Source organism: Phodopus roborovskii, unplaced genomic scaffold (assembly GCF_943737965.1).
Source record: "Phodopus roborovskii unplaced genomic scaffold, PHOROB, whole genome shotgun sequence".
Taxonomy (NCBI): domain Eukaryota; kingdom Metazoa; phylum Chordata; class Mammalia; order Rodentia; family Cricetidae; genus Phodopus; species Phodopus roborovskii.
The window spans coordinates 858,121-884,280 of NW_026126516.1; the positions used below are offsets into that span (position 1 = coordinate 858,121).

The 26,160-nt window shown below is 45.4% G+C and overlaps 1 protein-coding gene across 5 annotated transcripts in view; it reads right to left on the minus strand.

Moving 5' to 3' along the window:
• Positions 1–26,160, minus strand: part of Foxn3 (forkhead box N3) — a 355,035-nt gene that overhangs the window by 239,666 nt on the left and 89,209 nt on the right. For 3 of the 5 annotated variants that reach the window (XM_051196449.1, XM_051196448.1, XM_051196443.1), the window contains exon 2: positions 8,603–8,696. The exons of 1 other annotated variant lie outside the window; for it this stretch is intronic. The gene's annotated coding sequence lies outside the window, so the exon portion shown is untranslated. The remainder of the gene's footprint in view (positions 1–8,602; positions 8,697–26,160) is intronic. One more of the 5 variants, XM_051196445.1, reaches the window with a different exon arrangement.

Sequence of the window (26,160 nt, forward strand, 5' to 3'; positions counted from 1 at the left end):
CGGGTACACACACACACACACACACACACACACACACACACACACACGGTATTAGTGCACAAGCCTGCCACACACCTAGCCTAGGTAACTGTATAGCTTCTCATTCCCACACTACAGACCTATGCAGAACACTGCCACGCCGAACCCTGTAAGACAAGGTGACTTAAACTGTAGACTGTGACCCCTATGAGGTTGTATAAATGAGTGTGTGTGGGGACAGGGGGGAGGGGGATAATGTGGTGACTGTAAAAGGTGAATAAAGGTGTATCGAGAGTATGCCTGGCACAGCTGGACCCTGTTGCATCGTAGGACGTTAGTGCAGCTTTGGTCCTAACACACAACATCTCACAGGTTACCACACCACACAATGGCAACAGACACTGCACTGGCTCAGATATGAAACTATTGTATGCTATGACTGAGGAAACATAATGGCTTAACTAGAAAACAAGGACTTAATATTTTCCTACCATCACTGCTTTTCAAGTTAAGCATCAAACCAATTTACCTCTGGAAGGATTGTGTTAGAATGTCTGACTTTCAAAATTGATGCTTGAGTTTCTGGCTTGTGTTTGGGGGTGGGAGGGAGGGAATATTAAGTGAATTTACCTTGGGATTAGGGCAGAATTTTCATAAATTTCTTTTTCTTTTTGGCTAAGATTTAATTTGTTATATGAAAATAAATAAGCATATTCTCCTAATTACTATGCAAACTGCTTTTGTCTTTAATAGGCGATAAATCCCACTTATAACCAAGGAATTATTTTAAAATAAATTGTACAATTTATGAACAGTAAATGTTTGATTTGTGTGCCTTCTTAATTTACCTATATACCCGAGGTCCTATTATGTTTCTCAGGCAAAAAAAGGGGCCAGAAGTAGAAAACTTTAATCTGTCCTGATGAAGACAGGTGCAACACAACAGTCTATATGCCTGTGAGACAGTCAGGAGAGTACAGTAAAAATGAGGTAACAGGATTTCTCAGCTTTACTATAACTATAACCTTCTTGAACAGGCAAGATGCCATCATGGAGACATGGGTACAGTCAAGGGGACCGATGCCTATTGCTACCTTTTCGTTATGCCAAGGAAGGACACTGATCTCTACAATCATGGGCCTTAGGACAGGAGGCAGCTCACACTTGAACACCTCTATGCACATGTATTTTTCAAGATCTACTTTTTAACTTTATTCTGTATGTGTATGAGTGCTTCGCCTGCAAGTATGTCTGTGTATCCAGTATCCAAGAGGCCCAGAAGATGGCATCAGATCCTCTGGAAATGGAGTTATAGACAGTTGTGAACTGCCCTGTAGGTGGTACCAGGACCCAAACCTGGGTCGTTTGGAGTGCACTTAACCTCTGGGCTATCTCTTGAGCCCTCTGTGTGTGTATGCTAATGTCTATTATCTGTTAGACTGTCAGCTCAAGCAGGGCACCTTAGGATTCCCTCTGCTTTCCAGATAGGAGGTTCCTAGTGTCTGGGACAAGATGAATTGTCTGATCTTGGATGTGTCTTTTCTCTGCTTCTTTTTTTATTGGGGGTGGGGCATCACACCTGGGGTCTTGCACATGCTCTTCAACTGCTCTACCACTGGGCTATACAAGCTTTCGGACTCTTGATATTTATTACTTATCTCTCCTCTCATGTAAGTATCCTTGTGGAAGACAGGTGGTGCACGCCTTTAGTGCCAGCACTCAGAAGGCAGAGGCAGGTGGATCTCTGTGAGTTCGAGGCCAGCCTGTTCAGGACAGTCAGGGATACACAGAGAAACCCTGTCTAGAAAAACAAAAACAAACAAACAAAAGAATCCTTGTGGCTGTGGTGGTACACAACTTTTAGTCCCAGTACTCTGGAGGCAGAGAAAGGTGGCTCTCCACTAGTTTGAGGCCAGCCTGGTTTATACGTGAAGTTCCAGGCCAGCCAGGGCTAATGAAACCATGTCTCCAAAATTAAAAAGGAGTCCCACACTTTGAATTCCCTTACTTTTTTTTTTTTTTTTTCTCCAGAGAATCTTTTGTGAAATGTGTTTTCTGGGTGTGTTAAAAAGCCATTTAAAAAAGAAATCAACACATGTTAGAGAGGATTCATTTTCATTTCCATCTTTGATAAGAGTGCAGCATATAAAGTTCTAATGGAAATTAATCCTATCTAAACAGGGCCCCACTACACTGGCAGAGAACCGTTCAGCACACAGAGACAATGGCTTCTTTTGCACGCAGAAGTAGCAGAGCCAAAAGTCAGGGTTCCCACCCATTTGTCTTAATCCCAGCTAGCCAGGACTACTGAAGGGAAACAACTCTCAGGCTCTTTGCCAGAATCAGAACTCTGTAGCAACAAAGAAGGATGTGGGTCAGCTTCATTTCCAAACTCTTGGACGACGAAGGCCATGTGCATTGAAGTGGCTGCTCCGGACCCACTTATCATGTGAACACAGCCATCAGTCCATTTTTCAAATGACAATATTAAAGAAAACAACCGGCCTCCCTTACGGCTTGAGAACCGGCTATCTGGTCTCTCCGTCCTCGTAAACAGCGTACAGAGAAAGGGTTTTAAACACTAAGAACAATGAAAAGTGGAAGAATTCTCGTCTTTGATTAGCTATTTCTTGATACATGTAAACAAATCTTTCAGATAAAGTCACATTTAAATTAAATATACGTTTAACCTCACAGTTATCAGTGTGGCCCATACACTCTCGGATTACCCTGACTAGAAGAATTTTAAGAGCCACCATGGACTAAGTAAGAATTTAGTATCTTCTGAGCAGTGTGCTGAGTTCTTTAAAGAGTTATTTAATCTCTCTACCATTTCCATAAAGTAAACAAATTTCAGAAATCGTATCCAGGGTCATTTGGCCAGGAAGCAGAAGGGATGAGTCACAGAATATATTAGTTACTTGTCTGCTGCTATGACAAAATGCCTGACAAAGGAAGGGTTTATCTGGCTCAGTGGCAGGGCACCGCCAGGAGCAATTTCATTGCATCTACGGTCAGGAAGCTGAGATAGGAAAGCTGATGCTCTGCTCCTTTCCCGCTGGGATCCCTGCTCTTGAAATGGTACCTTCCATGTTCAGCATGGCTCTCCCCACATCAATTAACCTCATGGAGAACCTTCCTGTCTGGATTCACAACTTCAGGCTGGGTTTGTAGGACCATTCACCAAAACCAACCAACCAACCTACCTACCTACCTACCTACAACCAACCTACCTACCTACCTACCTACCTACCTACCTATAGTTTATGTATGAGTGTTCTCTGCATGTATAAGTAGAGGCCAGAAGAGGGCATCAGATCCTTTTATAAATGGTTGTGAGCCACTATGTGGTTGCTGGGACTTGAACTCAGGACCTCTAGAAGAGCAGCCAGTGCTCCTACCCCCAGCCACCTCTTTAATATCTACATTTCTGCCTGGCGGTGGTGGCACGTGCCTTTAATCCCAGCACTCTGGAGACAAGAGTCAAGCAGTTCTTGAAAAAAATAAACAAATAAACAAGAGCTGCATTTGTTAGCAACATTGTGCAGAACCGGAATCAGACCACATCTTTTGGTTTGTGTGTTTGTCTTTGGAGACAGGGTTTCTCTGTGTAGCCCTGACCATCCTGGAACTTTCTCTGTAGACCAGGTTGGCTTGGAACTCACAGAGATTGTCCTCCTTCCTGGAAGTCAGGGTGCTTTCCATTCAGGCTGATGATCCTGCTTGTCCTTTACATCTTATCAGTCATCAGCCCAGGGCCCAGACCAACTGAAGACCACACTGCACGGTCATTCTGTTCTTCTTGTCCTCTCCCGAGCATGAGCATAATTCCAAAATGCCGTGGGGTAAGCCAAAAGGCAGAGCTTTGACTGAAAGTCCACAGACATCTTGTTCTGCCACTCCCCTAGACCTCAAGTTTATAGTATAAATATCCACCTCCTCCAAATGATTAGGACCAGCAAGTGAGATAGGAAAAGTACTCTCTGAGCAAAATAAGTATCTTCAGGGATAATAATGCTCGATTTATTCTTCTAAACAGTGCAGGGTGTGGAAACTGTAGTGGATATTCACCAGCTCCAAGCATCCAGACCCTGTTTGGTGGGTTATGGCTCTCACTAACCAAATGGTCTCAGGGAACACCTGGAGCCATCACCAGTGGTACAAACAGGGTAGGTAGCAGGCACACCCACTGAGGTCTGAGAATCCGATCTTGCGAGAGTTCTGTTGCTTGATCTTTGTTTCATAATATTTGGGCTCCATTCATGACTAAAGCATGACTTTCCCCCCTAGTGGCTAAGATTAATTGCCCAATTTTAATTGCACTTGTTTTGCATGCCACATGCTGTAAGCTAGCCACCTGGGGCACCAACCAGGGCAAGGGATTTGTCGCTGTTCTAAAAGTTTTGGTGTCTGTATAATTTACCATGCCCAAACATAGGGCTCTGGCCTTCCAACACTCTCTTGTCTATAAAAATGACAATTATATCACAGAGAACAACTCAGATACAGCTCTTACACCTGGCTGGCCATTTCTGCTTCTTGAGGCATCAGACTCCATTTTGAACTTGAGTTTCCTTTCCTTTTTGGGCTCTCTCATTTTCAACATTGTATTCATTCAGAGAGAGAGAGAGAAAAAAAAACATAAATGTCATTTCATATTCTAAGCAATTTGCTATAGGCAACTACACCATTACTTTGTACAAATAAATTTACATAAATCATTATTAGAATGCTCTATCTTGGCAACACTATTTGGTTCCCAGAGTACAAATTAAATGCATGCTTAAAGTAGAATATTTTAAAGTTATTCCTATATTGTTCATGAGACAAGATTAGAAATGTCTACCTAATTTTTCTTTCTTTTTCTTTATGCATCTACAAAATACATGTGTGACTTCCCAGGGCTGGGTTTCTTGAAGCAAGCAATACAAGACATGTGGCTTGTTTTCCAGCCATTGACCCTTCTGAGTCCATGCATTTGGTTCTGAACACAGACTGCGAAGGACCCAGGGAGAGGACCATACAGTCCTCTAAGTAAATGGCACTTTGTTCAACAGCATACTATAGGCTATTTGGTCTGTGTTGACTGTGGTTAGGCCTTTTTTTTTTTAATCAGACAGGGTATCAAGAAGCCCAAGCTAGATTTGAACTTGCCATGTAGCTAGGGAGAAGTCCCGGTTTATATACACTTTGGATTGAACCTAAGACTTTACATACTTTTTTACATACCTCCAGCCCTTTACATACTTTTCCATTGTATTTGTCTTTTTTTTTTTTTATTTGTGTATGTGTGTGAACATGCATGAGTGTGTGTCTATGCATGTGTGTGCAGAAGCCAGAAGCCGGGAAGCCAGAATAGGATGTGGGGGTAACAGAACAGGCAGTTAATATCTCTCTCTCTCTCTCTCTCTCTCTCTGAGACATGGTTTCTCTATGTTATAGCTCTGGATGTTCTGGAGCTCGCTTTGTAGACCAGGTTGGCCTCTAACTCACAGAGATCCTCCTACCTCTGCCTCCCAAGTACTAGGTTTAAAGGCGTGCCTACCACCACCTGGCTGCAATAAGTGCTCTTAACCATGTATTTGTCCAGCACCAACATAGTTAAATATTTATTATTGTTATTGGTGGTGGTGGTAATGGTGGTACATGTGTGCGTGTGTGCGTGTGTGTGCATGTGTGCATGTGTGTGCGCGCGCGCGCGTGTGTGTGTGTGTGTGTGTGTGCGCGCGCGCCCACAGCAGCGTGTGATGGTCACAGAACAACTTTGCAGTGTCAGTCATTTCCTTCCATCTTTCCTTGGGTTCTGGGGGGTTGAATTTAGGTTATGGGGCTTACATCATTTGGCAGCAAGTGCCTTTACCTACTAAGCTGCCTCACCAGCCCCACAGGATGCACTCTTAAGTCTTACGAAGCTGCAGCCTTCCCCAGCTCAGCCAGTCAGTAAGATAGGAGCTCACATCTCCAACTTTAATCATAGTTTCTACTCTAGTATCATGCAATCCTATCAGCTTGGGGGGAAAAAATTGGCAAGACAAACTAGCTTATTCATGGTAAGCCTGCAACATCTACTTGATTTAAAACCAAATATTTATTTGCTTTAAGATAAAATAGCTCACATCTAATGCCAAAGAAAAAGAACAAAAAGAGTTCCAAAATGCAAGGTTGGCTTTAATTTGGTGCTGCCTAGTCCAACATTTAGGTTAATCCAGGGAGCCTGGTGCCTGATTTGAAAATCAGACTAACAGTGCAGGTAGGTTCCAGAAATGAAGTAGCTTCAACGCTGAATTTAGAGTTAACTGACAGCTACAGAGATACTTGGAAAACCCAACTACAGTGTGACTGACTCAGTGTCTTTATCTAGAAATTCCCTCTCACCCTCCTTTTCCTTCTTGAATCTACTCATTATATGACCAGATTTCTTAATGGAGTCAAATTTTGCAAATGCTCATGTCACACCATTGTTTAGGCCAGGAGGCGGCACGCTTCTGCAAAAGGTCAAACAGTAAATATTTTATGGTCTCTGCTCTGTGCCCTATTTTTTCACTGTGGTGCAAAAGCTGCCTTCACCATGCAGAGATGAACGATCTGTGAACTATGCTGCCCCACCCCCAACAAAATTCTACTTACAGACACTAACATGTCAATTTCATACAGGGTACCCTGCAACACCAGCTGGTCTCAAACTAGCTATGTAGGGGAGGATGGTCTTAAACTTCTGACCTCTTGCCTCCACACCCAGATGCTGAGGTTACTGGTATGGGCTACCACACTTGGCTTTACCAAGTGTATGGGATAGAGCTCTGGGCTTAGTGCATGTTAGGCACACACTCTGTTAACAGAGCCACATCCCCAATCTTTGAGAACATTCTTATAAGGCACAACATTTAGCCTGCTTTTATTTCCTCCAGAGTCTTGAAAAGTGTACGAACCTCTCTTATCTAGTCTCATCTACGCCAATAGCCTTTGGTTTGGAGCTGAATTGTATGAAGTTTTCAGCTGGGAAGAGGAGGGTCACTTCCATTGGTTCAATGTGGTAGAAAGAGAATACCAAATCTGTCGCTTTTAACCGTTTCTCTGTCCCTCTGGCTGCGGATAATGGCTGTGATGCCAGGAGGCTGGAGCGCCTCCATCACTCGGGGCTTGGGTACTTGTGTACCTCAGCAGGTCTGGGTTGGTCAGGGTATTTCTGTATAACAGGTACCTTGGTTGGCAGCTCTCAGTGGTACCTTTAAGAATTTATCAGGATGGTGAATCCATGACAGCTCAATCTTAAAAATAAGCAGCACTACCAAATAACTGAATGTGTCCATACCCGCTGCACAACCCACAAAGCACTCAGGGCGTCTGGCTTCCCATTCTTAGCTGTGCTTCCCAGTTTGACCTTGAGATTGTCCCCGGATTCAAGTTTTTGGAAGCATCTAGAGCCAGTCCCCACATAGACTTATAAATTCATGTTCTTCACTTGGGTTTCCTACCCTTCAATTTTACTTCTTATCTTTGAAGGTTAGGCGCTGCCCTCAAATAGCATCTGTTTCATCCAGGGCCTCATCAAGGCAGAGGTACCCCAAGCACTTGGAGGATGCAGGGATGAGTAAATAATAATACATACAGGCACAGAAGCAGAGGGATCACCATGCCCAAAGCTGTACAACTGTGGCCACAGTCCTGGGAGAGATGATACCAGGCAAGTCCCCTGTGTCACAGGACAGGGGTTCCCCAGGTAGCAGCCCAGGCCTTGAGGAGAAGTCTGAATTTGTTGGGGCAGTGGGCCAGGGATGAAGCAGCCTGCCCTGCATCAGCTGGACTCACTGAGGGCTCAGTCCTGTCTTCCTGCTGAAGTGCCATGTCACTCTCCTAGCTCGGCCCAGCCAAGAGACCCTCAGATGAAGCCACCTGAGGCCCTTTAGGTTCACAACTCCTCAATAACTATTTCAACCTCAAATCTGGAAGCCTGTGGATTCCCCAAAGCAGAGCCCTATACTTAGTGCCCAGCCCCCACCCCAATAACTATTCCAACCTCAAATCTGGAAGCCTGTGGATTCCCCAAAGCCCTATACTTAACACCTAGACCCCAGCCCAAACTGAGTCCCACCACCTGCCTGCCATTCTCTCATGACCGGAGTTGTGAACCTGGCATGTGCAAGAGCTCTGCAGACAGAAAGCAGCCTTGTGTTTCTTCACCCCTGTTTATCCCAGGTGCACAGAACAGACACTCAACAGTCTCTTCTGGACACAACCAATGGGCACAACATCAGAACGACGCAACAACTGTGCAAGGCACTCTGGGAAAGAAGGTACGTTAGATGCACTAGTTAGGTACTAGTGTGTCTCCATATGAAGAGCAACGTTCAGGTGGCTTTGGGGGCCTAAGACGCACAGCTGAATTGTAAATAAAGATGTGAATCAAGATTGTTCAATCATCTTAATGACTAAATTGGGTTGACCACATTGTCAGTCTGGTCAGCTGCATGAATGGGTCATTAAAAAGATTGGGGGAAGGGTTACCATGGGGGGGAGAACCAATCAACTCGGTATTTGCATTTAAATATAGCTTCGGTATTTCATGGATTCAATGTCTATTAAGGTCTGGTGGCCGGGGAAAGGCCACCAGAGTGTGATTTACCTGAGTCAGAGTGGGTCCAGGAAATGGAGGTCAGCATCGCTCCAGAAAGGACAGAGGTGCCTTCATAATCAGTAGACGACACTTCTAGAGGCTGCTGGAGTGAAGCAGAAGGGAGACAGGGTTAGCATACAGAAGTGACGAGTCCTCACAGCCAAGGTGCACATCCTCTCTGGCCTGACCCTGGAAACGGACACACTTCAGTGAAAAGCCAGTTGCCATTAGTGCCTCTCAGGTCTCAGACAGTGAAGGAGTCAGGCCTCCAGGATGGAGTGGTTTTGAAACTGCTTCTAGGGGACAAGAAAGCCCAGAATTTGAAAAACAGATACCATAGACATTGTGAGATTATTTGATTCACTACAAAGCCACCTGAACGTTCCTGAGATCATTTTCCTTTCTTATAGCTACCTCTGAAACACTTGTCTGTCTGTCAGACGCCACCGAGTGTTCAAGGCCAGGCTTGACCTACTGCGACCCTACAAAGTCAATGCCTCCTTCGTGGTAAAATGCAGTCCCTCTGTTTCTAATGCTAAGAAATACCTCACTTAACTCACAGGTTAGTGGGTCACAGTTAATAACACTGGACAATAGAAAAGTTGGTTCATGAGATAGATTGCATAATGATTTTCACTGGAAGACAGTTTTTGGCATTGAAGGTCTTGAAGAATGACAAATCAATAGATTCTCTAGGAAAAGAATGATGTTGTCCTGTGAGGGTTGGTTCGAGCATGTTAGGAAATGGTCATTACAACAGTGGCTCTAAAACGGGTCCTTGGAGTAGTAGCATCTGAGGTCCTTGACGCAAAGATGGAAATCTTAGCTCTCATCCAGGTTCTACAGACAGAACAGGGGAGGAGAGGGGTACAAAACAGTGCTTCCGGGAGCCTTCAAGTGCCCCGATCTTAGATCATCGCTCATCCACTCACACAAAGGCATTGATCCAGTCACAAAATAAAACTTTGCCCTACTCTACTTCATGCTTAAAACATAATTAAAGACAGAACACTGAGGAGGGACTGGAGAGGGAGGAAGAAGAAAGGGGAAGGAGTTCTTTGAAATGCATTATCCACTTGGGAAGATGCAAGCATGATACACCCAGAGTGTCTTTTCTGTTGGTTAGAGGGCTTTGGGGAAGACATTTGCTGTCTAGTTGGGGTTAGGATGAAGTTAGAGGTTGATCAATAAGAAAATGACAATAATAGTGAACCTTAAGATGAGAATGGGAGATGGTTCAGTGCGCTAATGTCTGGGACCCTGGGTTCATCCCTATGTAAAGAGCTGGGATCTATGAAAAAAGATGAGAGCCCTGCTGTGCTCCCAGCACTCCAACTGAGACATGGGAGGCAGACAGCAGACCTGCCCAGCAGCTCTTAGGCTGGTGAGCCTGCACTGTGCTATATAGCAGCAGAAACAAGAGAAAGGCTGTCTAAGGCAGCCAGCTAGTGGTGGCATGCCTTTACTCCCAGCACTAGGGAGGCAGAGGCAGGAGCATCTCTGTGAGTTCAAGGGCAGCCTGGTTTACAGCTCAGGTTCCAGGACAGGGCTACATAGTGAAACCCTGACTCAAAACAAACAAATAAATGGAGGTGAAAGGGCAAGAACCAACTCCAGAAAGATGTTCTCTGACTTGCAATACACGCATGCACCTGCACACACACACACTTACATAGGCATGCATACACATCAAATAAATGCTTTTGGAACTATTAGAATCAGGGTGCTGGGTTGTTATTGCAGTTGGTAGACTGCTTGGCCAGTCAGTACCCATGGAGCTCTGGTGTGGTCTCCTGCACTGTGTAAAACCAGATGTGGTGGCCCATGCCTGCAATCCTAGCACCCAGGAAGTCAACAAAAGAAGAGAAGTTTAAGGCCATTCTTGGCTACATATCAAGTTGTAGGCTGGCCTGGAACACATGAGACCCTGTCTCAAAGAAATAAATCAATTAAATTTTAAAAAACAACGAGTAGATTGGGTCAGGCAAAAACAGGCCATGCTCTAACTTGCACCTTATTTGAGATACAGAGGAACCAGGTTTGGCTGGTAAATGAGAAACTTGATGATCTGAGTGGATCAAGGTCAATTCTAATCACTGAGAGGTGAGATCAAGGGGACCATCGCTTCTAATTCCCATGTAAGGGCTACTCAGTCTATACCCTGGGCATAGAAATCCATATCCTTTGACATGACACTTAAAGATGTTCGTACCCAGTTTATTTTTTAGATTTTACTTTTGACATTTGCTGTCTGCATTTTCCACAAAGGAGTCTCTCAGTTGCTTCAAGGACTCACAACTCATGGTCTACCCAGGAGAAAACACACACACACACACACACACACACACACACACACACACACGCACGCACGCACACACGCACGTGCACTCGCATCACTGCAGCCTTGGGTGTTTTTTGCAAAAGGGAAAAATATATTATCACATCTCAAAGACCTGACGCTTCCTTGGTTTTAACATTATAAGGTACCTCGGGATACCTGGTGTACATACATCCTCCCAAAAGCAGAACTTATACTTGACCTCCCCAGGTGGAGGATTGGGACTTTCATGTCAGTAACTCTTCTCACTTCTAGGACACAGACATAAGCAGAATGTGTCATGTCTCCATTTCCTGGTGCTGGTTAGTAACAGTGGGATCTTGATGCCACACCAAGGCTTTCGGTTGAAATTTAAAAAATCAGAATTAGCAATATTATCTTGCCCGTTACAACTCTTCCTTCTAGCCAAAGCTGTTATTTATGAACAAGGTCAGACCCCCCTAAGCTTCACTTTAAACTTTTATATAAAAGAACATTAGGAAGGATATGGTGGCTTACTCTTATAATTCTGGGAGACTGAGGCAGAAGGGTTAGCAGATAAATCACTTGTGACCCAGACCTGACAAGTTCAGTCTTGAGAACCCACATAAAAAAGCCAGCTGTGGTGGCTTACATATCCCCAGCACTCCTGCAGGGAGACGGGAGCCAAGAGAGTGAGTCAGCAGTCAGCAGCTAGCTGCAGAGAGAAGGTCCTCCCTCCACACAAGGTGGAAAGAGAGAACGGGCTCCCAGGAAGTGGTCCTGTGACCTCTACCACAGCCTGTACATATATGCCCAACAAACAACTCTTTTTTTAAAAAGAGAAATGATGACCTGCCCCGCCTTTGTTGACGTTGAGATAAGAAACAGAAGTAGAGTTACTGTTGTAGCATAGCTCACAATCTCACACGGGACTCTACTCTTTATTGAGACCTTGGGTATTAATTAACGACGCAGTATTACAGTAGCCTTTGAAAATAGAAAACTCAAATCTTCCATATGCCCTCAAGACTCTTTAAATGTTTGCAGATAGAGCAGTTCTAAAGCGCAGACTTGGCATCAACCAAGCCTTTCTCCCTAGAAACAGTTCAAGGTAAATTCTTCCCTAAGATTTTTTTTTTTTTAAACCAATGTTATCCCTCTGACCACAGCCAGGTATCTGGTTATCTTTCCGCAGCTCCTGAGAGCACAGCTCAGCCTTCAGCAACACCGACATATACGATGGTGATAATTTATCGCCTCTGCAGTAGTTTAGTCCCAGATGGACCATTTACTAATTTATTTCCATATGTAACTGACAGAGAGATTAATCAGGCTTCCAACTCAGAAACCTGAATTGTGCTCTATTCCCTGAGCAGGCTAACTCTGGACAAGAGGAAGCCCACGTTTACACTGCAAGCCTTCCTTAGAAGCTGCTGACACATGCCTGCGCGCGCGCGCACACGTGCACACACACACACACACACACACATACACACACAAACTTCCTGAGACAGCCCATACTTTTTCACCTGGAGGCCTGACTCTTTGAGTCTTATGGGCTTCTCACAGCAGCTGTACATAGTTACAGATGTAACTATGGACAGACATGAACCCAGAAACAAACCAAATGCCACAGACAACCCCAATGTCAACCTCGTGTCCCTCCCTGTTTGCAAGGTCGGGGTCTCGGATTTCTGAAACCCAAGACCTCTGTTTGCCACGGCACTGTGCCCAGCTGGCTGGCACAGCAGTGCCCAGGCCCTGGGAAGTATGAGCTTTCTTTTTTCCACTCTTTTTAAGGGTCTGAACATGACTAAACTCTGCAGCTGCTATGTCCTCGTGGAGGGGACAGCTAAGGACGGTAAACTGCCCCCTTCGGCTCACTTCTGTTTTTAATTTTAATCCAGTGATACCAGCCTTCCACAAAGAGTTGACTCGTGTTATTGCTGAATGATAGTGTTTGCAAAGAGAGCCAATCTAGATGCAGGAATCACTCCCAGTGCATGATGGAACCCAAGGCCACATCTTCAAAGGCTCTACAGACAAGACTTGACAGCTGGGGCCTGACGAACCCTGCCCCTGGGGAAAAGTCCCTTAACACCTTGGCTGAATAGTCTTCCCTCAGATTAAGGCATGATGACACCTACCTATAACCCCAGCACTTAGAGGCAGGAAAATCGGGAATTCAAGGTCAACCCCTGCAACATAGTGGATCACTAATCCCCACTCCCACCCCCCAAAAAAGAAAACAAAAATGTTCTCTGCTCTCATATGAGGAATTTTGCCCGATGAAGGCCTTTTATCTCTATAGTCTTAGGACTTTATGAAAACAGGAAAAACCACCAGCTACTTGTTACTATGTTTAGCTGGTCCCAAGCAGTAGGGAATTTGTAATTATCTGAACTTGAACAAATGGGTCCCGATGCTTGGTGTTGTGACTGACAGGGCCTCAGTGTTCTGTATGTTCTCTTTGATCAAAGAATACAAGCATTTGGACTGCTCTCATGAAGTATGGCTGTAAGTTTTAAGAACTTGGTTAAAAACCAACACAAAAGTTTGAAATACTGATCTAGCCCCTGTAAAACCTGCCAAAGTAGGTTAAGGTGGGACCTTTAACAGGCTACAACTGAAAACCTAACGCGGTTGGGGGTGAATGTACAGTGTCCCGTACAGGGGCATGTGTTTGAACATTTGGGTCCCTAGCTGGTGGTGCTCTTCTGAAAGGTTGTGGTATCCTTAGAAGGTGGAGCCTAGCTGGAGGAGGCGGGATCTAGCTGGAGGAGACAGGTCTAGCTGGAGGGGTGGAGCCTAGCTGGAGGAGGCAGGATCTAGTTGGAGGAGGCGGGTCTAGCTGGAGGGGTGGAGCCTAGCTGGAGGAGGCAGGATCTAGTTGGAGGAGGCGGGTCTAGCTGGAGGGGTGGAGCCTAGCTGGAGGAGGCAGGATCTAGTTGGAGGAGGCGGGTCTAGCTGGAGGGGTGGAGCCTAGCTGGAGGAGGCAGGATCTAGTTGGAGGAGGCGGGTCTAGCTGGAGGGGTGGAGCCTAGCTGGAGGAAGTGGGTCACTGGGAAATGAAGGGGAGGCTTGGGGTCAGTAGCCAATTGCCACTTCTAGCCTGCTCTCTGCTTCCTCATTCAGGAAGATGTGAGCAGATGAGGGGTGCCCGTTGCGGATTTCCACTACCATGGAACCGCCTGCCTTCATGTCTTCCCCACCATGATGGGCTGTACCTGCTCAAACAATGAACCAAAATAAATCTCTTCTCCCTTAAGTTCCTTCTTGCTGGGTGCCTGGTCCCCAGGAAGAGAAAAGTACAGCATTCAAAAAATGCTTTCTATGTGTCTCAGGACGGCCTTGAACTTGTGATTCTCTTGCCTCCTGAATACAGGCATATATCACTACCCTGGTTTGTGTCTCATTATTATGAAAGAGAACAAAGTGACAAGGGTTTTTTGTTTGTTTCTATGGAAAAAAAAAAAAAAAGTAACCATGCTGCTTCTGCTCTGTCCCTCCCAAACAAAAGTTGAGCTGTTCATTTGCAACCTCTTGAGTCCCAGCCAATGAACCCCAGATTCCTAGGACCCCCTCATACCCAACGGCAGACTCTCACATCAACTATCAGACGAATGGCATTCAGTCCCTTTGACGAGTGGTGTCTTGCATGTATCACAAGGAGATGGTTCAGGACCCATGTCCTGAGAATCAGTCTCTAATCAGCTCCAAAGCCAGGCTGGCATGGAAAGCCCCTCCCCCCCCCATGAGAAGATACAAGAACCAACCTGCTGCCTGTGGTGTGGGCCACCATGGAAAAGTGTCCCCAAGAAAGACACAAACTTCCCTGCCCACTAGGGGTTGCTGAGCCTGTGCACACAGCTTTGCTACTCCTTCCATTCAGGAGCCTAAAATGGTGAGGCCTATCAATCAGTGGGATGCAGCTCATTCCAGGGTTCAAATCCCTAGTTTGTAATTCAAAACCTGTCCCAGCTCTCCACATGCCCAGGTGTTCAGAAGCTCAGAGCCCCCCAGGGGTGGTCTCTTAGCATCTATTCAAATAATTATTTGAGGGATAATAGGCAGTAGGAGCTGTAGATCATTTCCTCTGAATACATATATAAAAACAAATAGTCTTATACAGACTCAAAGCATCAATACATTATTTTTTAAAAAGCCCACCCACCTCAGGTCAGAACACTAACCTTCAAACGAATACATTATCTCACATGACTGTCCTGTTTTGTTTTCTCTCCACTGATGCAAGATTAATACGACTACAGTATGAAGTAAATGTAAGTTTAAGCAGAATAACGAGCACAGAGGAAAATATTTTGACATTAAAAACTCAGTATAAATTAGCCATAACATACTTGAAAGCTCCTGTAACCATAACGTGCACATTGAAATCCATTAACCTAACACCTGGGCTGCTGTTCAAAAGTAGGTTTCCGGCGATGTAAATAAATGGCCATTCCAACACTCCTCCTAAATTACTGTACAATTTGGTTGCAAAGTCGCAAGCTCTCAAAGTCTCTCATCTGGGCCTGGCTGCTCTCTCTAGCCAAGACTGAAGTCATCTCAGGCTACAATGTAAACACAGAAGCCAGCCAAAGGGACTAAGAAGTAACAGGGAATGTCAAAGACAACCCAGGATCATCCAGGAGGGAACAGGGTTATTTTATATAAGCACTCTGAAAAGATAATGGAGCCCCAACTCTCCTTTAACTGCACCCCTAATTAGCCTTCCTGCTCCCCACCTGACCATTTTTATGTAAAAGCAAATTCCACACTCAGACATTCAAAGACCTCAGTTGCTGTAAACTCAGCAGCTGCTAAAAATTCTGCTGTACATCGGCTCTGCCTCAAGACTCGGTTATTTTCAAACAAGCCTTTCATTCTTGTCCTATCATTAATCCTCCCTCCAGAATATTAGCTTCACCGTTCACAGCCTTCTACATCACCCACCCTAGCCATTCTCTTACCTTTGTAACTCACATTTGTTTCCTTTGATGGTATTTACCCAAGCAAGGGCAATTGTTAGACTGGAATCTTGCAACTTTCAACTTTGCTGTCGCGCAAAAGGGAAAAGCCGTAAACCCCCCCCCCACACACACACACACACTGCTCAGCTGAGCTCTCCATGTCTCAATCCACCCCTGTATTTTAAATTCTTTTACACTTACTTAATATAGTGCGTGCCGCCTGTCCGCTGATGCGATATCAGAAACCTGCAAGCTACTATTTCTGCAACTGTGTCACTGTAGATAGTCTGAAACATGTACGTAGCTGTTGCCATGGAAACAAACACAGCTAGGGTAGAGTGCCACGCTGTGTTAATTCCTTCACCCATGAACCCCAGGGGAATGCTAACATTCATCTTCTTTCTCCTGTCGTCTCACACTGCTTTAATATATTTTTTTAGTATTATCAAATGATGTACTAAACACATACGGCACACCTGGAAATACGGATGGCTGAAACGAGCCATGGTACCAAGCCAGCCTGCCGGGTGTCTGCGGAAGGTGGTGCCGCTCCACAGTGGATCTTTTCACTCACTTCTGGGATGAAAGAACTTTCTCTTTCCTTTATAATGACATGGGGCGAGCATCTTGTTTCACCTAAAAATGGTGACCAAAGGGATTGCTAGAATGAAGATATTACCAGATGTGCCTGTCTGATCAGCTCTGTGATAGGTAGGAGCAGACTCTGAAAACTTTCTATCTTTTCCAAACGGCATCAGGGACTGACCCCCAAGGCCTTGTCCACACTAAGCAAGCATCTACCCATGAGCTACATCCTTAGCCCGGAGACCTTGCAAACTTTCTGAAGAAGATCCAAACTAAGAGTTATACTACTTTTTGAATACATTTGTACAAACGGGCTCTAAGTCCCATCATTCCAATTAGGCAAAAGCAGAGCTCTCAACAATGACTTCATTCGTTCCAGTGGGTCTTTGTTCCCAAATTCACACATGAAGGTACCAGAGTGACTGAGGAGCTGGAACCCTGTCACCCGAAACAACAGGCTGCAATGGTCCTGTAATCTGAGCATTCTCTCGTTTGCTGAAGGTTCCTTATCAATGCTCAGACCCGTGGAAAAAAAGCCAAACACTTTCATTATACCTGAAAGCCAAATTGGGCATTGAGCCACCTTCCTATTATTCAAATGGGCCAGTTGCTTTAAATATTGGGGTTATTCTCATCACTGTAGACAAAAATAAGCTGTTGAAAAATCTTAATTACATCCTATCCCTTGGGCTAGTTAATAATATTCAATCTAGATGGAAATGGCCACATTTCAGATTTGCATGCTGATGTGCCTCACTTGAATACCATTCCCTCACTAAACAATCAATTGGAGGCTTTAAGAGTGCAGCCCCCTGCCCCTGCACTGGCGCATTTGAAAGAAACCACTATTTTATCGGCAGGGATTATGGTAAAATGATCCCATAAAAGATGAGCAAATTTTCCCATTACTTTCCCAAATTGAATCATTCTTGGCTGTTTGCTATGAAAATAATGATCAACTCAACCCTAAGATAAAAGCAAAACAGAAAAATAGATCCACACACCTTACCAGTTAAGGGAATATGTCGCTTCTGAAAAGCAATCTCAAGATGATATTTGGGGGGGGGAAGGGTGTGGGGAGATGGTTCAGGGGGTAAAATCACTTTCTACTCAAGTCTGGAAACCTGAGTGTGATCCCCAGGACTCATAGGAAGACAGATGTTACAGTGCACATCTGTAAGCCTGGCACTCCTGCAGAGAGATGGGAGACTGACACAGAAAAATCACCCAGGAGCTCACAGCCCAGCTGGCCCGGAGTACAGCAAGAGGAGTCATGCTTAAAAACAAGGTAGACGCCACGGCTCGGCGGCTGAGAACTGTCCTCTGACCTCCATGGGCTGCTGTCCCCATTCCTCCAGCCTCATCACCCATCTTCACCTAGAATACAGTAGGTGACCATGAGCAGAGTTCCATGAGCTAGTCAGGTCTTCCCTACTCTAATGCTCTCTCGTGGCCACTCAGCCTCCAGGCGGAGCAACCAGGCAGTTGGTCGTGAAAGGGTCAAAATGGTCACTATTTATAGGGGGAGAGACACCAAGTGTCACATTAAATGGCGTGGGGTCACCTGGGGTTGGTGGCTGAGGTTCAACTTTTCCTTGCCCTTACTCACCTATGCTGATCACTAAGAGTTGAGGAATAGGGCTCAGCCATTGGCTGAGTTCAGCATCCCCAACCAAGCAACTCAGTTTCTGTCTGCTCTCAATTGTAACCCCCTTCTTTCCCACAAGTTCTAGTCTCAGGACCAACACCAATCCTCAAGAGAGTCTCGGGGACCCCTGGAACTGTGAAGGTGAAGGAAAGGTGGACACCAAGCAACAGCGATGAGTCAGTCAGTCAAGCTCCCCAAAGGGATGTCACTCTAGGCTTAGAGTGTAGACCAGTGGCTCTCAACCTTCCTAATGCTGCAAACCTCTCATACAGTTCCTCGTGTTGTGGGGACACTCGACCAAAAAATTATTTTTGTTGCTACTTCAAAACTGTAATTTTGCTGCTGTTAACAACTATAATATAAATATCAGATATGTGACCCCTGTGAAAGCATCCTTGGACGTCCCCCGCCCCCACAAGGGGTTGTGACTCACAGGTTGTGAACCACTGTTGTAGACTATGTCAGAAACTTCCTTTTAAAGACTGACTAATGTAGTGAGATACTCACTTTGTCTGCACCTGTGGCACTGACCATGCCCATTGGGGGTAGAGACAGGGGCAGAAGTTACCTGGGGGAACTAGGTTGGAGGAGGAGCCCTGAGCACTCTCTTGCTTGCAGCTCCAGAGCATCCAGAGGCATCCTTGGGACCAGGAACCTGCCGGTGTTCATCTGTCTGTGTTGTCAGTTATTTCTCCCTGAATAAACATCTATTCGGCCTATGTGTTTCTCCTGATCCTTATTAAACCACGATAGACTAATATTTCCTCATATGGACATACCACATTTTGTTTACTAAGTCATCTGTCGGTAGACATTTAGGTTGTTCCCACATTTTCACTCGTATGAACCATGCTGCTATGGGTATGTAGATAACTTACTGAGAGCCTGCTTTCAGTTCTTTGGATTATATACCAGAGATAAAATTGATTACAGTAAATCTGTTTTTAATTTTTTGAACAACCACTATCTTGTTTTCCATGGCAGCTGTACCATTTTCTATTCCCATCAACAATGCATAAGGACTCTAACTTGTCCGTTCCAACATCAATATTTGACGCTATCTGTTCTCTAGAGTTCTGTTGTTTTGTTCCATTAATAGTAGCCATCCTAATGGGGGTGAGGTAGCATTAACAGCTTTGATTCCCATTTCCCTATTTGTGCCCTTTCACGTGTTTATTGGCTACTTACATATCTTAGAAGAAATGTCTGTGCATGCACTAGGTCCATATTTTTATATCTATGGGTTGTGTGTGTGCATACCATGACTCGTGTGTGCAGCTCAGTGGACAACTTGTGGGAGTTGTGGACCTGGGGGAATGAACTTAGTTCATCAGGCTTGCTGGTAGAAGTCTCTCCCAGCCACTAGTCCCAGTTTTAAATTAGATAATTAGTTGTGGTTGCTGACTTTGGATAGCTCTCTATATATTCTGGGTATTTTCTCTTCTTCATATACTCTTCAGGTACATTACCCACTGTCCTGTGGGTGACTTCTAACTTGGTTGCTTCTTTTTTATACTCATGGCCACCAGATCATGAAAAGCCCGTTTCCTCATGACTTGAGTTGGTCACTTCCTCTTCCTACATTGCCCTGGGCATCAACTATCAACTTGCATTTGGTCCTGCCATCTTTGTGTTGTAAGCATTCTTCCTAGAAGATCACAAAGTTGTTTCAGGGTTATCCAGTCCATGAAGTGGCAGAGTCATGGTTATGGGCAACATTCTGGCAAGAAATGCAAGATGCTGGTGGGGAGACCTGGTACCCTCACAAGGATACCCCAATCTAAGTCATTGGATCAACCATGACAATACAGACTGCTGAAAACCATCAGGAGTCAGGCTGTTACAAACATCTCTCAGGACTTGGCTGCATCATGAACCTCTCCACATTGATAGAGACAGTAGTGTGTTTCCAGAATCTATAAAATAGCAAGGGGTGTGGATGAGTCCCTCTGAGGGACAAGACCCCACAAGGCGACTCCTAAGTTCACCCTTTTACATTCTCCTTTCCCTGGGGTTTCTGTCATTCCTTGCTGGCTACCAGGACCTCAGATGCACTTGTGCAGAGCGGCCTGGCTCCCACAGTTCCCTCCTCTTCTGATTCACATCTAATATGCCATGGGCTGAGAAACTAAAGGAGCTGATTAGAATTCTGTCTGGAAAAAGAAGGAGAAGGAGAGGAAGAGGAAGAGGAGGAGGAAGGAGAAGGAGAAAAAAGAAGAATCTGGCCCTGACAAGTGTCTCAGAGCGGGGGCTTGTGGCTGCTATCAAGTCTAGGCCGTTAGCTTACTGCCAGCCTCTTAATATGAAACTGGTCTACACTTTTTTCATTTTGTTTTTTTAGACAGGGTTTCTCCGTGTAGCCCAGACTGCCCTGGAACTCTTTCTGTAGACCAGACTGGCCTCAAACTTGAAGACCGCCCTTCCTCTACCTCCCAAATGCTGGGCTTAAAGGCATGCGCCGCCACCGCTGGGCAAAATTGGGCTACATTTTAAAGATTTTTGGATGGTCTCTACCTGCCAATGTCTTTGTCTTTTTTCTCCTCTCATCCCTTTGGCATTTGTTTGTGGGCACACCAGGTTGTTTTTAAATTTCAGTTTTTGCTTAATTTTTGGGCTAACTCCATTTTTTTCCTTAGATACAACCAAGAAAGCAAAACCACACAAATTGAAAGTGGATTTCTAGTGAATTGGTGCATAGACAAACAAACCCATCTGAGACCTGCTTTTGAGGGATATATTAGATCTAATTTTTATTTGGGGGATTGTGAAAACTGTCGCAAAAAGTAAAATTTAGTCACACTGAAACACACAGACTCTAATGTCACTCACGTCTCTCCTTTCTCCTCGTTTGGTGGCGGCACAGGAGAGTGACAGCTGCAGTTCTGGCTGCCACTAGGGAGGTCACCTGGCTTTCTTTGGCCATTTCTTTTCACCCATGAAGACAACTGATGGAGACGGCCAGGCAATGAGCCACCACCAGCAGCAAGCTCACAATACAAACCAACAGTGTTAGTTAGACCATTTGAGGACCTGTTCATTTACTCCTTCATTTATTTATGCCTTTGAAGCTTTTGTGGATGGGATTCTGTGTGTATGCAGATACACGTGCCACGTGCACACAGAGGCACACGTGTATGTGTACGCACGGAAGTCAGCCTCAGGTAGCCTTGCGGCATTGTCCGTCTTGACTTTTTGAGAAAGGGCCTCTCACTGGGATCTGGGGCTCACTGATTTGGTCAGCCTGGATGGCTGCCAGGCTCTAGGGATCCTCCTGTCTCCTCTCTCCAGTGGTGGGAATCTTAAGTGCACATCTTTCATTTTACATGGGTGCTGGAGACCAAACTCCGGCCTTCATGCCTGTGCAGCAAGCACCTCCCTAAATAAATGTTTCCCATAGGTGGCTGGGGGATGTTTAATCGAAATGTATGCATGACAGCTTCTGACGCACGAGCCCCACAGGATGGGCAATCTCAGGGAGGTAGGGCACTAGAACAATGAAGGTACCAAGGAGTTTCTTCTTTGCTACCCCCAGCCTATCTTCCAAATCTGCATGGTCATAGGTAGTTTAGGCAGAGCAACCTGGTTCTCGTAGTTCCCTCCTGTTTTGACTTGCATATAATAAGTCAGGGGCTGGTCCTTGGTCTCATCAAAAGCAAGAAGGAAAGAGAACATGAACAACATGCTCCTTTATCTTGAGCCTGTACCCACACCTCCCATGTCCATTCATCAGACAGGAAGTGAAGTCACTTTGCCATTACCAGTAGTTGGCCACTTAAAGCTCACAGGGTTCTGCTAATGAAAAGAAAAAGCAGGGGCCTCACACAGTGACCAACTAGCAATTAAGTATGTATTTCAATGATAAGATGAGGGCTGGGGTTGGAGCTCAGTGGGTAGAAGGTTTGCGTAGCATGTAAAATGCCTAGGCTTCATCCTCAGCGTTGCAAAAACTACAGATGGTGGTGCACACCTATAATCCCAGCACTGGAGAGGTGGAGAAAGGCGGATCAGAGGTTCAAGCTCATCTTCGACTACATACTGAGTTCAAGGCCAGCCTGGTCTATATGAGATTCTGTCTCAAAACAAACAAGCAAACAAGTGAAAGTTCACAGAGACAAGAAGCACCAAATTCAGGAGTATGGCCCCCTGGGACACAGGGGGCAATGAGACTGGGGGGCAGAAGACTGCAAGGATTGTTGATGATACCTTCCCATGTTTTATGTTTTAACAATATTCGAGACAGAGAATGGGAAGATGACACCAGGGTTAAGTACTGCTGCTCTTGCAGAGGACCCTGGGCTTGGTTCCTAGCACCCACATGGCAGCTCACAGCTTTCTATAACTCCAGTTCCAGGAGATCTAGCCTCTTTGGGCACTAGGCATGCACATGGGTCCACAGACATATATGCAGGTACAACACTCACACACATGAAATCCTACAAAATATTAGAGGTGAGCACAGCAACATGTTGGGGTCTGACTAAGTTGCAGAGCAGTTACAGGATGCTATGCCTTTTCTGTGTTAGAAAGACCACATTTTAAAAGGCAGCAACACTTAGCATTATCTCAATTGCCCTCCTGCAATTCAGTGCATTGTCAAAATGTATTCCATCAATTGGAAAGACACATCCTGCTAAGAACTCTCTGAAACCAGAGCCTCTGATGCCTTAGCAGGTCTTTGTTTTCCACAGTACACAAGACTGCTACATGTTATACCAGGCAATGACTTAAGATTTGAAGACAGTGTATCAATAATGAATGTGAAGACATGACCTATGGAGAGGGGGCTCAAGGAGAGCAGCAAGGCACAAAAGAGCATCCCAAGGTCTGAGAAGCCCTCAGAGCTGCCAGTGACCTAAAGAAACTGTCACCGGGTCCAGGTTGCAGTCAAGGTTACATTTACTGTGCCTATGTCTCTGGCCGAAGTCATTCTGAATAGACATACATATTCAGGCTCACTTCCTCTGAACCTTAGGAAAACTCATCCAATGAAAGCCTCCTTTCATTCCTTCTAAAAGGCTCAAAAATCTACCCAGCATGATGGTGGGTCTTTACTGTCAATTTGACTGGATTTAGAATCACCATGGAAACACACATCTGGGCGTATGACTCTGAGGATATTTCCAGAAAGGTTTAGCGGAAAAGGGATGGCCTACACTAAGTAAGAGTGGCACCACTCCATGGGCTGGGGTCCCAGACTGCCTAAAACTGGGGTCTCACACTGAATAAAGAGAAAGAAAGTTGATCACTAGCATCCATCTCTGTGTGCTGACTATGGATACAATGTCACGAGTTAGAACTGTGCCTGCCATAATGCCTTCCCCAGTATAACTGGACTGTACTATCAAACCATGAGCCACAATAAAACTTTCTTCCCATAAGTTATTTTCATGAGGTACTTTGTCAAAGGTAAAGAAAAGCAATTAACAAATCCAGCAAAAAACAAAAGCATAAACTGTATCCAGTCACAAGAAAGTGGAGTTGTAGCTGGGAGATGGCAGCCGCCTTTAATCCCAGCACTCAGGAGGCAGCGGATCTCTGACCTCAAGGCCAGCCTGGTCTACAGAGTGAGTTCCATCCAGGACAGTCAGAGGTACACAGAGAAACTCTGTCTTGAAAACCAAAAAAAAAGGGAAGAAGTTATATTTCTAGACCCAAATTTGAGTAGGCTGAGAGGGTGTGGCGTGTTCCCTCTAGGAACACATTACCCAACAGCTTAGCCATGGTCCTGTCCATCGAGGAAGGCCAACATCCTCTTCCTTTCATGACTGACCGTGTGCTACTGTGGGTCTGCCTCACCGAAAATTAGCTAAGAACCCCTTGTTAACACTACCGTCTCAATATTATCGAAATGTTAATGAACCATAAAAAGGAGAGGGAAGGAAGGAATCTATACAACCAGTTTCTATCTGAACACAGAACATCATTTCTTCAAAAACAAATAAACAAAATTATTTATGAACGCTTTCTTCATCTCTCATATTCAGTTAGTATACAGTTGGCATTTTCAGAATGCAAACCTGACGTGGTTTTGGAATTCGCTGAAGCACATTGGAAGATATCTGAGTGGCGGGGTGGGGTGCAGGGAGGTGGGGGGAGTTCTTGCCATATGCTGCTGGGGCATGGATTTGAGTATTTGAAAGGTAATCTAGAAAAGCGACTGCTTCTAGTTCTCCTTATCAACAGGGGTCATCATAGCAACCACACGTCTTAGAGACTGAGCCGCTTCCCCATGTGTAAGACAATTACAGGAGGAAGGCAGGGGCTGGTCTCCCATCGCAGCATGGCTAGTTCAATGGAAAGGCTTGCTAGGCCACTGGACAGGTAACTCAGCAGTTCTCTTCATCACAGAGGAGGGAGGGATAATGGCTCTGGCCACGAGATTTTCTAAAAAAAAAAAAAAAATCTTCAAGTTTGGCGAACATAGCTGCAGGACCACTCACAATGGCTGCCTCCAAAAGACCAGCAACACTGTGAAATCAATCATCTCTCCTATCATGCCCATCAGATTCGCTGCTCGCTTGCTTTCTGTTTATCTCAACAGCCACAAAGGAAATGAACAGAGCCAGGCTCAGGGCAGGGACTCTTCCCCCTGGCTCTGGCACTTGTCTGCATCCTGAGAGGGATGGGAGGGACCCCTGTAACAGAGCTAGGAAGGTTTGCCTGACAGAGCTCATCAGCCTTGCTCATTCTGTTCCTGGGCCAGGCCTCGAACTGGGTCATTCCGACGGAGAACACACAACAGAGTGCAGTCAGGGCTGGAAAGAAGGCTCAGCGGTTAAGAGTACTGGCTGCTCTTCCAGAGGTCTCGAGTTCAATTCCCAGCAAACACATGGTAGCTCACTTCCGGTGTGCATGAAGATAGGTCACTCAAATATATAAAATAACTAATTTTTAAAAAAGATTTATTTACTATGGATACTGCATACATGCCAGAAGAGGGCACCACGTTTCATTGAAGATGGTTGAGAGCCACCATGTGGCTGCTGAGAATTGAACTCAGAACCTCAGGAAGAGCAGACAGTGTTCTTAACCTCTGAGCCATCTCTCCAGCCCAAAAATAATTATTTTTAAAACAGTGTGGATGTGTGCATGGCTAATCTGTTTACTTGCTTGCAGAGGACACTGACCCACATAAGATGAAACTCCATGGTATTACTCTGGCTCGCTCACCAAGCCACATGTCAGAGACCCAGACCAACACCAGTACAGGCTGGCAATGTCACCTAAAAGGAGCCCAAACACTAAGAACTTCGCTTCCTATGCTTTGGGAAAGGAAGTGGGTATAGACTTGTAACAGAGGCGAGCAACCTGACCACCATATTGACGACGAGGAGAAGGAAGAATATGACATAGCATTGGTTTTGGGTCTAATCTGGCCACGGTTCTCAGTGAACAAAGACCTCCATCAGCTCAGTCCACAGAAACAGGTGCCATCCTGAAGTACAAAAGAGAACAATTCCAGGACCATGGCTCCCTGTGAGAAGGTTGGCATGTCTACTTTGGTCCTGTCTATCAACAGGGTTACTGTGCTGTTCCCCTTGACCCCATCCCACATCTGAAACTAACCAGAACCTCAGGTCTGGAAGAAATCTGGGATCTGTGGCTTCACAGGGACTCTCTTGTTGGTGTGGCATTTACCTCAGAGGACGCATGAGAACCCTACCACTCCTACCAAACAAAGCATGCTCTTTCTAGTAGCATCTGTAGCCAGGGGGCCCATGTGACTTCTCTGACTCTGATTAGTCCAATTACTGACCCAGAGCCCCTCTCTTGGATCCAGCACCCAAGTTCTCCAAAAGCTCCTGAAGCAGACAAATGAATCCATAGTGAATCACACAATTCCTCACCAGAACAGCAGTCTCTGAGATCTGGAAAGATCTCGTCTTAGGCAGTGAAACACAGCATAAGGTGTTCGGAAGATGTGTGATGCATGACTTAGCTCCCTATGGAGTTTTGGCCCCGCTGGGTTGTGACAGTCATGTCTCTTCTCTGCAGTCCAACAAAGCATGGCCAAGGCTATGCTTGCTGTGGTGGTATGTTTGCTGGGGTCTAGGTCACCTAA